Below are 12,687 nucleotides of genomic sequence, written 5' to 3' on the forward strand. Positions count from 1 at the left end.
AGAAGAAAGCATCGTTATTGAATTAATACTTCTTCAAATACAGTTGAAGTCGGAAGTTTACAGGTTGGAGTCATTAAAACTTGTTTTTCAACCACTCCACAAATTTCTTGTTTTAACAAACTATAGTTTTGGCAAGTCAGTTAGGACATCTACTTCGTGCATGACACAGGTATTTTATCCAATAATTGTTTACAGACAAATTATTTAACTTATAATTCACTGTATCACAATTCCAGTGGGTCAGAAGTTTACATACACCAAGTTGACTGTGCCTTTCTAAACAGCTTGGAAAATTCTAGAAAATTATGTCATGGCTTTAGAAGCTTCTGATAGGCTAATTTACATTGTTTGAGTCAATTGGATGTGTACCTGTGGATGTATTTCAAGGCCTACCTTCAAACTCAGTGCCTCTTTGCTTGACATCATGGGAAAATCAAAAGAAATCAGCCAAGACCTCAGAAAAACATTGTAGGCCTCCACAAGTCTGGTTCATCCTTGGGAGCAATTTCCAAACGCCTGAAGGTACCATGTTCATCTGTACAAACAATAGTACGCAAGTATAAACACCATGGGACCACTCAGCCGTCATACCGCTCAGGAAGGAGACGCAATCTGTCTCCTAGAGATGAACGTACTTTGGTGCGAAAAGTGCAAATCAATCCCAGAACAACAGCACAGGACCTTGTGAAAATGCTGGAGGAAACAGGTACAGAGTATCTATATCCACAGTAAAACAAGTCCTTTATCGACATAACTTGAAAGGCCGCTCAGCAAGGAAGAAGCCACTTCTCCAAAACTGCCATAGGGACAAAGATCGTACTTTTTGGAGAAATGTCCTTTGGTCTGAGGAAACAAAAATAGAACTGTTTGGCCATAATGACCATCGTTATGTTTGGAGGAAAAAGGGAGAGGCTTGCAAGCTGACGAACACCATCCCAACTGTGAAGCATGCGAGTGGCACCATCATGTTGTGGGAGTGCTTTGCTGCCTGAGGGACTGGTGCACTTCACAAAATAGATGGCATCATGAAAAAGAAAAAGTATTTGGAGATATTGAAGCAACATCTCAAGACATCAGTCAGGAAGTTAAAGCTTGGTCGCAAATTGGTCTTCCAAATGGACATTGACCCCAAGCATACTTCCAAAGTTGTGGCAAAATGGCTTTAGGACAACAAAGTCAAGGTATTGGAGTGGCCATCACAAAGCCCTGACCTCAATCCTATAGAGAATTTGTGGGCAGAACTGAAAAAAGCATGTGCGAGGAAGGAGGCCTAGAAATCTTTCTGTTACACCAGCTTTGTCAGGAGGAATGGACCAAAATTCACCAGACTTATTGTGGAAGCTTGTGGAAGGCTACCCAAAATGTTTGACCCAAGTTAAACAATTTAAAGGCAATGCTACCAAATATTAATCGAGTGTATGTAAACTTCTGACCCACTGGGAATGTGATGAAAGAAATTAAAGCTGAAATACATCATTCTCTCTAGTATTATTCTGACATTTCACATTCTTAAAATAAAGTGGTGATCCTAACTTACCTAAGACAAGGAATTTTTACTATGATTAAATATCAGGAATTGTGAAAAACTTTGCTAAGGTGTATGTAAACTTCCGACTTCAACTGTATAAGGAACTGAAACACAAAAGTACTCAAAACCCCGGATTTAGGTAGGAATCAACATGGTAGTGATAAAAACACAGCAAACCGAAGACAGAAGGCACAAGTGTCACTGATCCTCCCGGTACTGCTGCTCATTCCATTCATCAGCTCCGGAGGTTTACGTCACCGGCCTTCTAGGCGTCACTGAACTGGATCATTACCACCAACCCCGGACTGTCTTGTCTCCTTACGCACACCTGGTTCCCATTCCCCCTGATTAGTATGTGTATATATGTGCCCTCTGTTTCCCCTTGTCCTTGGCGGTTGTTGTTCCATGTCTGTTGGTCTTGTGAGTACCTGTGCTCTGTTGTGTCGGCTTTGATACTACGCATCTATTATGCTTTATTGTATTTATTAGAGGTTTACACCTTGCTCTTTGTTTGGGTTTACAGCCCTGTGTTATATTTGACCTGTTTGTTTTGGGCTTCGTCCCCGTCATGTTCATGACATGCGCTATCTTGGTTGAAGTAATAAAAACACACATTTCGTATTCCTGCACCTGTTTCCTATCATTTATACAACATGACACACAGTATGTGGGTATTTCCAAGTGTATTGTGATGGTAGGTGCGGTGTGTGTTTTTGTGTTTGAAAAGACTGGAGTTAAGTGAGTGAAAAAAGAAAGTGGTTGGTGTGTGTGTGTGTGTGTGTGTGTGTGTGTGTGTGTGTGTGTGTGTGTGTGTGTGTGTGTGTGTGTGTGTGTGTGTGTGTGTGTGTGTGTGTGTGTGTGTGTGTGTGTGTGTGTGTGTGTGTGTGTGTGTGTGTGTGTGTGTGTGTGTGTCTGCAAGCAGGAGTATTACATTTTGTGAAGATATGGGATATACATTTTAAAATGGATTATGAATATAGTTTATTTATTCATTGTCTTATCATGATGGTGCACATGATGGAGCGGTCCCCAACCCTATTCACTAGACACCCACCTCAGAGATCCACATACTAAGGAGAAATCCTTATTTGTTTTATAGGCCTACTGAAAGTAGCTTATATGCAGCCAAGACAGAAAGATACATGCTGTCAGAGACCCACTAAAGCAGCACTGTCTCCTCAAGAATCTGAGCCTGCCTGGCATGGTTGGTCCAACTAAGCCAAATCCCCCACATCGACGAGCATAACATACAAGGAATTTTTCAAAACTGCTAATGTGAACCTTGATGACCTTGTACCTAGCCAGAGCGGATTTCAGTGAGGTACGTAGAATGTATGCACACATGACTGTAAGTCTCTTTGGATAAAAGCGTCTGCTAAATGGCATATATTAGGTACCCCCACCCAGGTAGTGGCAGTGCTGGCAACACTAGCTGCAATAACCCATGGGGAGGGGGTCACACTCAGACATTCAGAAAGGGGGCCTATTCTTAGGGGGGTGTATCTGAGCGCCATCAGCAAGGACTTGACATTGGTTAGTCAAATCTCCCCATTCTTGCTCAAATTTGCATGCCTTCTCAAACAGCTACAACTGTATATGCATTCACACATCAAGTCTTCTCTTGAGTTGGGCCTGAGGATGGAACAACTGTTGAAAATCTGAGCGTGTGTATTCCACATCTGTTGCTGTTGGGTGATGATGTTAGGGACAATACAGGATGAATCACAATATTTGTTTGCCAAAAATGTAATTTTTGTAATGCCAATCCTGGTTAGAGGCAACAATCCTGTTTATAGGTAACAATCCTGGTTAGAGGCAACAATCCTGTTTATAGGTAACAATCCTGGTTAGAGGCAACAATCCTGTTTATAGGTAACAATCCTGTTTATAGGTAACAATCCTGGTTAGAGGTAACAATCCTGGTTAGAGGTAACAATCCTGTTTATAGGTAACAATCCTGGTTAGAGGTAACAATCCTTCATATGAACTGCCAACATTATTATGGATATTATTTGTTTATTGTGGAAATGAAGATATGCAAGATTTATATATACAGTGGGGAGAACAAGTATTTGATACGCTTCCGATTTTGCAGGTTTTCCTACTTACAGAGCATGTAGAGGTCCGTAATGTGTATCATAGGTACATTTCAACTGTGAGAGACGGAATCTAAAACAAAAATCCAGAAAATCACATTGTATTATTTTTAAGTAATTGATTTGCATTTTATTGCATGACATAAGTAGTTGATACATCAGAAAACCAGAACTTAATATTTGGTACAGAAACCTTTGTTTGCAATTACAGTGATCATATGTTTCCTGTAGTTCTTGACCAGGTTTGCACACACTGCAGCAGGGATTTTGGCCCACTCCTCCATACAGACCTTCTCCAGATCCTTCAGGTTTCGGGCTGTTGCTGGGCAATACTGACTTTCAGCTCCCTCCAAAGATGTTCTATTGGGTTCAGGTCTGGAGACTGGCTAGGCCACTCCAGGACCTTGAGATGCTTCTTACGGAGCCACTCCTTAGTTGCCCTGGCTGTGTGTTTCACGTTGTTGTCATGCTGGAAGACCCAGCCACGACCCATCTTCAATGCTCTTACTGAGGGAAGGAGGTTGTTGGCCAAGATCTCGCGATACATGGCCCCATCCATCCTCCCCTCAATACGGTGCAGTCGTCCTGTCCCCTTTGCAGAAAAGCATCCCCAAAGAATGATGTTTCCAGCTCCATGCTTCACAGTTGGGATGGTATTCTTGGGGTTGTACTCATCCTTCTTCTTCCTCCAAACACGGCGAGTGGAGTTTAGACCAAAAAGCTCTATTTTTGTCTCATCAGACCACATGACCTTCTCCCATTCCTCCTCTGGATCATCCAGATGGTCATTGGCAAACTTCAGACGGGCCTGGACATGCGCTGGCTTGAGCAGGGGGACCTTACGTACGCTGAAGGATTTTAATCCATGACGGTGTAATGTGTTACTAATGGATTTCTTTGAGACTGTGGTGTCAGCTCTCTTCAGGTCATTGACCAGGTCCTGCCGTGAAGTTCTGGGCTGATCCCTCACCTTCCTCATGATCATTGATGCCCCACGAGGTGAGATCTTGCATGGAGCCCCAGACCGAGGGTGATTGACCGTCATCTTGAACTTCTTCCATTTTCTAATAATTGCACCAACATTTGTTGCCTTCTCACCAAGCTGTTTGCCTATTGTCCTGTAGCCCATCCCAGCCTTGTGCAGGTCTACCATTTTATCCCTGATGTGCTTACACAGCTATCTGGTCTTGGTCATTGTGGAGAGGTTGGAGTCTGTTTGATTGAGTGTGTGGACAGGTGTTTTTTATACAGGTAACGAGTTCAAACCGGTGCAGTTAATACAGGTAAGGAGTGGAGAACAGGAGGGATTCTTAAAGAAAAACTAACAGGTCTGTGAGAGCCGGAATTCTTACTGGTTGGTAGGTGATCAAATACTTATGTCATGCAATAAAATGCAAATGAATTACTTAAAAATCATACAATGTGATTTTCTGGATTTTTGTTTTAGATTCCGTCTCACAGTTGAAGTGTACCTATGATAAAAAATTACGGACCTCTACATGCTTTGTAAGTAGGAAAACCCGCAAAATCGGCAGTGTATCAAATACTTGTTCTCCCCACTGTACATGGCTGAGACTCATTCAAGCTAGTCGTCTTGACTACTTTTTATGTAGTTCTCGCGGGCACCAAAAGTTTAAAAAGTGTTGATAGGGATCAGAATTAGGTCTTACCATCAAATAATTGGCATATACATTGCTCTTGGAAATGTAATCAAAGCCTATTGGATGACAACTTGTTTTTAAGCAGGACAGAATCATTTATAACTGACTTTTTCTGACGTAATAAAGGTACTGCAGATCCCCTTATTATATGGGACACTTTTAAATGTGCCCCTAGAGGCCATGTAATTCAATACTCATCTTTAAAACAAAAGCAATTTAAGTCAAAAGGAGTCATATAAAGAATGGAAATAGAGGGACTAGCAGTAGAAATAGGTGGCAATAAAAACAGTACGTTAGAGTCACGGAATATGTTAGAGGAAAATCAAAAGAAATGGTGGATCTTATTCAAGAAAGATCCAGTGTAATGTATTATAAAAAATAAAGCGAACTGAATGGAATATGGGGAAAATGCACCAAATATTTTTAGAAATGCTACAAAAATGTATTTACTAAAACTTATTACAAATGACAGTCACCCATGATTCACCAAAATATATTTTGAAAGAGGAAGCAAAGTACTTTAAGCATTTGTTTTCATTTCAGTCTCCTCCATCTCCACTTATCCAAGTTAATTGTAAGGATTTTTAAATCCTGTAAAATGAACAGCTGTACAGAAAGACTCATGTGAAGGCCAAATTACAGAGGAGGAACTGCTTGATGCAATTAAAGCCTTTAATATGGGGAAACTTCAGGGCAGGATGACATACTAGTGGAAGTATACCAAACCTTTATTGATATACTCAGAGGACCATTATTAGCATGTTTTAACCACCCCTAGGTAAATGGTAGATTAGCAGATACTCAACTAGAAGTTCTGGTGTCATTATTACTGAAACATGACCCAAATGGTAAATATAAAGATCCAGTCCATAAAAATGGAAGCCCCTTACACTTCAGTCTTGTGATGCAAAAATTCGAGCAAAATGCAGAGCGCATAGAATTAAAAAGGTATTGTCAGATATTATCCTTCCTATTCAGACATGTTTTTTACGACGATACATTGGAGATAATATAAGACAAGAACTGGAAACAATAGCACTCAACAGAAAATTGGGGAACCCAGGCCTGGTATTCATAGCTGACTTTGAAAAGTATTTTGATAAAGTTCGACTGGAATGTATATACAAGTGCCTATAATATTTAAATCATGGAGAATCTCTTTTACAGTGGGTTAAAGTTATGTATAGTAACCCCAAGTGTAAAAGAGTAAATAATGGCTACTTCTCAGAAAGTATTAAACTGTCAAGAGGAGTAAAGCAAAGGTGTCCACTATCGCCATATCTATTTATTATGACCATTTATTATGGCCACAGATCCAACAGTAACAACCTAGAAATCCAGGGCTTAAAAACAAAGGTGTCCACTATCGCCATATCTATTTATTATGACCATTTATTATGGCCACAGATCCAACAGTAACAACCTAGAAATCCAGGGCTTAAAAACAAAGGTGTCCACTATCGCCATATCTATTTATTATGACCATTTATTATGGCCACAGATCCAACAGTAACAACCTAGAAATCCAGGGCTTAAAAACAAAGGTGTCCACTATCGCCATATCTATTTATTATGACCATTTATTATGGCCACAGATCCAACAGTAACAACCTAGAAATCCAGGGCTTAAAAACAAAGGTGTCCACTATCGCCATATCTATTTATTATGACCATTTATTATGGCCACAGATCCAACAGTAACAACCTAGAAATCCAGGGCTTAAAAACAAAGGTGTCATTGTACACTGATGATGATGTTTTCTCTGGATTACAATCAAATTTTGATAAGTGTACTATATTGGATCACACATTTTTTTTACTGTTACATTATCGTGTAGTTTAACCAATACAATTATCTGAAGGTGAAGTGGACATACTCCATATTCATATCCCGAAAGAAAGAAATGTTTTCATAGAAAGTTAGCAAAAATAGATAAGATCTTGCTATGGAAAGGAAAATAACTGTCTATTTGGGGAAAAAATCACCCTGATTAACTCTTTACTCATATCCTAGTTTACCTATTTGCTCATGGCCTTGCAAAAAATATGACATTTTATTTGGAATGGCAAACCAAGCAACAATTAAACTGACCTATTTATATAATGAATATGAATTTGGAGGGCAGAAATGATTAAATATTAAAGAATTATACCTCTCACTAAAGGCTTCAGTCATACAAAAATTATACTTAAATCCGAACTGGTTTTCTAGCAGATTAGTAAGAATGTCTCAACCCAAGTTCAAGAATGGCCTTTTTCCCTTTATTCCCGTTTACAACCTTTCAATCTATTTGAAAATTAAATGATCTCCCAAATATCGCTATTTGTCAAACAAGCCATAGAAAGTTGGTTGCAATTTCAGTTTAATCCATCAGAAAAGACACTACAAATATTACAAAAAATATCATGGTTAAACTCAAATATACTAATGACAAAAAAAAAATGAAAATAATTTAAAACGGTATAATCTTTGTAAATTATATCGTAAATAGGAATGGTGGAGATATGTCACACATGCAGCTAACACAGAGGGAAATGTCTGCTCTACCCAAAATTATAACCAACTAATTGCAGAATTACCACAAAAAAATGGAAGTGGAAGGAGGAGAAAGTAATGAACTTGTCTGTCGGCTCTGCATTAAAGACCATAATTGGCTAAATAAAATTTGCATAAATAAAAAGTATACCGGTGTCATTTAAGGACCAAAAATGTACAGCCGTGCCATATAGATTGCAAGATAGTTGGGAAGAGATTTTTGACGTACCGATTCCATGGCACATGATTTATGAACTGATACACTAAACAACGCTGGATTCAAAATTAGTTTTTCTATTTAAATTACTATACAAAATTCTTGCAACCAGTAGAATGATATATATATATATATATGGGGGATACTGTCAGGCATATGTGTATAGGTGGCAGGGAAGTCAGGCGCAGGAGAGTCAAACGGAGTGTAAAATGGAGTCTTTTAATAATGTCCTAGTAACATGCTCCATAACACTAAACAGGAAAAGAACATAAACAAATATGGGTACGAAAACCCGTCGCGCACCTATACAACAAACACACTACACTGACAATAAACCATCTCTGACAAAGACATGAGGGGAAACAGAGGGTTAAATACACAACAGGTAATGAATAGGATTGAAAACAGGTGTGTGGGAAGACAAAACCAATGGAAAATGAAAAATGAATCAATGATGGCTAGAAGACCGGTGACGTCGAACGCCGAGCATCGCCCGAACAAGGAGAGGCAACGACTTCGGTAGAAGTCGTGACAGATACAACTATCCCAGCTCTGCAGATTTTGTTGCGAAGAGACAGAATCATTAGATCATTTGTTTTGGTACTGTCCACATGTAGCTTGTTTTTGGTCGCAGGTTCAGGAATGGCTGAAGAATTGCAACATTTACCTGGGGCTAAGTCTGTAAATAGCACTGCTGTGTGATTTAAAAAGTCCTAATCAATCAATAACATAATAACACTCTTAGCAAAAATGTTTATCTTTAATTTACAATATGTACAATGTAAGAGAATAGAAAGTATCAGAACTTTTGTGAAACATCCCCGCACAGTTGAAAAATGTATGGCAAGTAGAAATCAAAACTGGATGGTGTTCAGAGATAGATGGGCGGGGTTAAGTGGAGCTGAAATAATATATATAATAATATAATAATATATGCCATTTAGCGGACGCTTTTATCCAAAGCGACTTACAGTCATGTGTGCATACATTCTACGTATGGGTGGTCCCGGGAATCGAACCCACTACCCTGGCGTTACAAGCGCCATGCTCTACCAACTGAGCTACAGAAGGAAAAGATGGGACTATAGACAAACAAAATATAACTGTTGTGTTGTTGTCCATCAGTTTACTCCAATTAGGGGAGGGATGGTCGGTTTAGGGAAAAATAATTAAGGGAAATATATTTACAAAAAAATATAAGGGGGATTGGAAATGATGCAGACAATTACAATGATGGAAACCACAATCTATCTGCAATATTAAAGCAACCATTGTTTTTACAATGGTTACTAGTTTCTGTGGTATCATTTGATCTCTGACTGTAATGTGTGTATTGTGTTGCAGGTCCACACAGAGTGTCCCTGTGTCCGGCCAATGAGTTTGAGTGTCTGGGGACAGACATGTGTATCCACATGAGCAGACTGTGTGATGGGAGCCCTGACTGCACTGATGGCTGGGATGAGGGGCCACACTGTAGAGGTAACACACACAGAGATATATATATATATACACACACACACACACACACACACACACACACACACACACACACACACACACACACACACACACACACACACACACACACACACACACACACACACACACACACACACACACACACACACACACACACACACACACACACACACACACACACACACACAGTGAATCAGCAAGTCCCCTTTGTAGCTATAGAATCTGTACAGGCACAGCTCGGGCAACTGTTTTCTTGGGTCCTTCCTATTTCTTAGTTCCTACAGAACACTGGGCCAGCTAATCCTGCTACAGCCAGCCAGTGACTCGGCTCCTCTTTTGTCTGGTTCCACAATGAGACACCATGGACTCAATAGCTGTTGAAATGACACCCTATTCTCTATGTAGTGCAGTGCTTTCGGCCAGGAAATCGGACATAGTTATATCAGACACAGCCAATATGTCCCCTCTGTGTGGCTCTGTTCTTTTGTCTTGTTCCACTATGGGAAGCTATAGACTCAGTATGTCTTCCTCTCTGTGACTCAAATTAATATTAGGGATTGGATTTGATGATGAGATTCTCCTCCTATCCGGCCGGCATGGCTGTCTGGGTAAATGCTCTGCTCTGCCTGCCAGAGACGTGGAAGGGGCCTCTGAGCCTCACATTCTCTAGGGCCTGATTGATAAATGAATGACTTTTTCTTGGAGAGGAGAGAGAAGAGGAGCCATTGTGAAAACGGAGGCCATCTCATTAGAGCAGTTGATGGAGGAAGACAATGTTTATTGGACAGAGAAGAGATTACAGTTTGGGTGGAACTGTGGAGACAAAGGGAGAGGGCATGTATAGAACAGAACCAGGCTAACTGGATATTTCTCTCATGACAAAAGGCAATGTTGTGTTCATACAGGATTCATACAGCTGATATTGAGTGTGTGTGCTGTACTGATATTAGTCCAGCTCATATTTGATGTTTTGGTGTATGTTAAATTGGGACATGTTTGTTGGTTTGGGTGCATTCCCCTACAACAAAAAATATTGATGCCAAATAACCTTTTGAGTTCTCCTTTATGAAACAAAAGTTCTACAACAGAACAGGGCCTGGAAAAAGACCAGTACACATTAGAACTGCCAAGTGCACAAACAGTCCTCTGTCATATACATACTTAGAAAGATATGGTCTATCTTTCTTTTTCAAATATTATTTTTAAGTTCACTTGTTTTATGTGTGTATCATTTTGTTTATGAGGGTCATATTAAGTAATGGTGTGAAAGGATAAGAGTGAAAGTGATCGTTGTTGTCTGAAGTGTCAGATTCCTTCCCTGTCCTGCGCAATGTTCCGCCGATGATGTCATATAGGCATGACACGTACCACCTGTCCCTGGTGAGCACACTGGTCCAGCTTTCACTATGGCTGGAGTAAACAGACAGACACACACACAGACACAGCAGTGGCAGTGTGTTTGCCGGCACTTTCTACTGTCACAGTGTTTATCTGTGAGCCCCTGTTTTACGGAAAGCTCACCATTTCACAAGAATCCCAATGTTTGCTTGAACTAACTGGTGGGTTGTGCAGGCCAAGCGTTCTCTGGCCTGGTGCTTATGTCTCAAAGCACACTTTGTCATCCGCTTTGTCCAAGTAATTATCCACAAGTTGCTGACGAGGGGAGTGAGGCAGGCAAGGTAGGAGGCAGGCAGGCAGGGTTGTATTTTATCACAGTACAATACATGTTAACATGTTGGAGCTAGGTGTGGGAGGTGAGGAGTGGAATGGTTATATTATAGTGTGTGATAGCCAGGTTTTGTCCTGCTTATGTGTTACTGGGCATCTGAGGCTGGTGCCACTGGGCTGGTCATATCTCTGCAGATGTAGCACTTTACAAATGGAAGATTTGGGCACTGATAACTGCCTAAATTGGAAAGCAGTGACTGTGCAGTAGCATGCTATACATGACGTCAGACCTCTGGCTCACGGGACCAGTAGTTGCCCCATCCCTCCCGTTAATTGGGCAAATTTTGGATTTTTTTTGTCAACTGACTGAGAGAAATGCTGTATGTGTATATACCCCACATTTTCCAGGAGTATTCTTATCGTGTTACTGAATGTAGAGTATCCGGGGGGGTTTCAGATTTAGTTATCAACAAATGTGGCAAAGTACAGTAAATGTAAAATGCACATAAAATCAACAGTGTAATGTTTGGATTCAGTCTACTGTCAGGTGAACTGTTGTGTCCTCAACTTTGGTCTGATGATTTCCCCAAAATCTCCTAACTGATCCCTTTCAAATGCTACCATGCTTATGCATATGCTTTTTATATTTCTTCTGAAATAAGCATTTCAATTTGGCCCTATCAATATAGGCCATCTTCCTACGAGGGTAAAGCTGATGTAGACTGTGTGTGCCGGGTGTGGTGTATCCTTCCCACTATCTATGCTGCTAATATTTATTGTGCTTATTACCGTCCTAATATTCCTAATGATTTGTACACTCAGTGTAGTATTGTCATTTGCCACTGAAAAATAGCTAGGAATGTCTCAACCCAGGACCTGGACATGGACAAAAGGAGAGGTAGACATGGCAGCTTCCTCACTGGTAAGTAACAAATGCCCTGTGACTGACTGGATCCTAGTTAGTCTGATAGTGTCGTCGCTATCGTTCACTTGGCCAGCCAGTCAGCCAGTCAGTCAGTCCTAGTCAGCCAGTCAGCCAGTCAGTCAGTCCTAGTCAGCCAGTCAGCCAGTCAGTCAGTCCTAGTCAGCCAGTTATCCAGTCAGCCAGTCAGCCAGTCATCCAGTCAGTCAATCCTAGTCAGCCAGTCAGCCAGTCAGCCAGTCAGCCAGTCAGTCAGTCCTAGTCAGCCAGTCAGCCAGTCATCCAGTCAGTCAGTCCTAGTCAGCCAGTCATCCAGTCAGTCAATCCTAGTCAGCCAGTCATCCAGTCAGTCAGTCCTAGTCAGCCAGTCAGCCAGTCAGTCAGTCAGCCAGTCAGCCAGTCAGCCAGTCAGCCAGTCATCCAGTCAGTCAGTCCTAGTCAGCCAGTCAGCCAGTCCTAGTCAGCCAGTCAGCCAGTCAGCCAGTCAGCCAGTCATCCAGTCAGCCAGTCCTAGTCAGCCAGTCAGCCAGTCATCCAGTCAGCCAGTCAGCCAGTAATTCAGTCAGCTAGTCAGCCAGTC

General features: G+C 41.0%; 1 pseudogene; it reads left to right on the forward strand.

The window, feature by feature from the left end:
* The window catches only part of LOC124017489, a 43,222-nt pseudogene that overhangs the window by 12,211 nt on the left and 18,324 nt on the right, over positions 1–12,687 (forward strand).

The sequence above is a fragment of the Oncorhynchus gorbuscha genome, unplaced genomic scaffold (genome assembly GCF_021184085.1).
Source record: "Oncorhynchus gorbuscha isolate QuinsamMale2020 ecotype Even-year unplaced genomic scaffold, OgorEven_v1.0 Un_scaffold_2567, whole genome shotgun sequence".
NCBI lineage: Eukaryota > Metazoa > Chordata > Actinopteri > Salmoniformes > Salmonidae > Oncorhynchus > Oncorhynchus gorbuscha.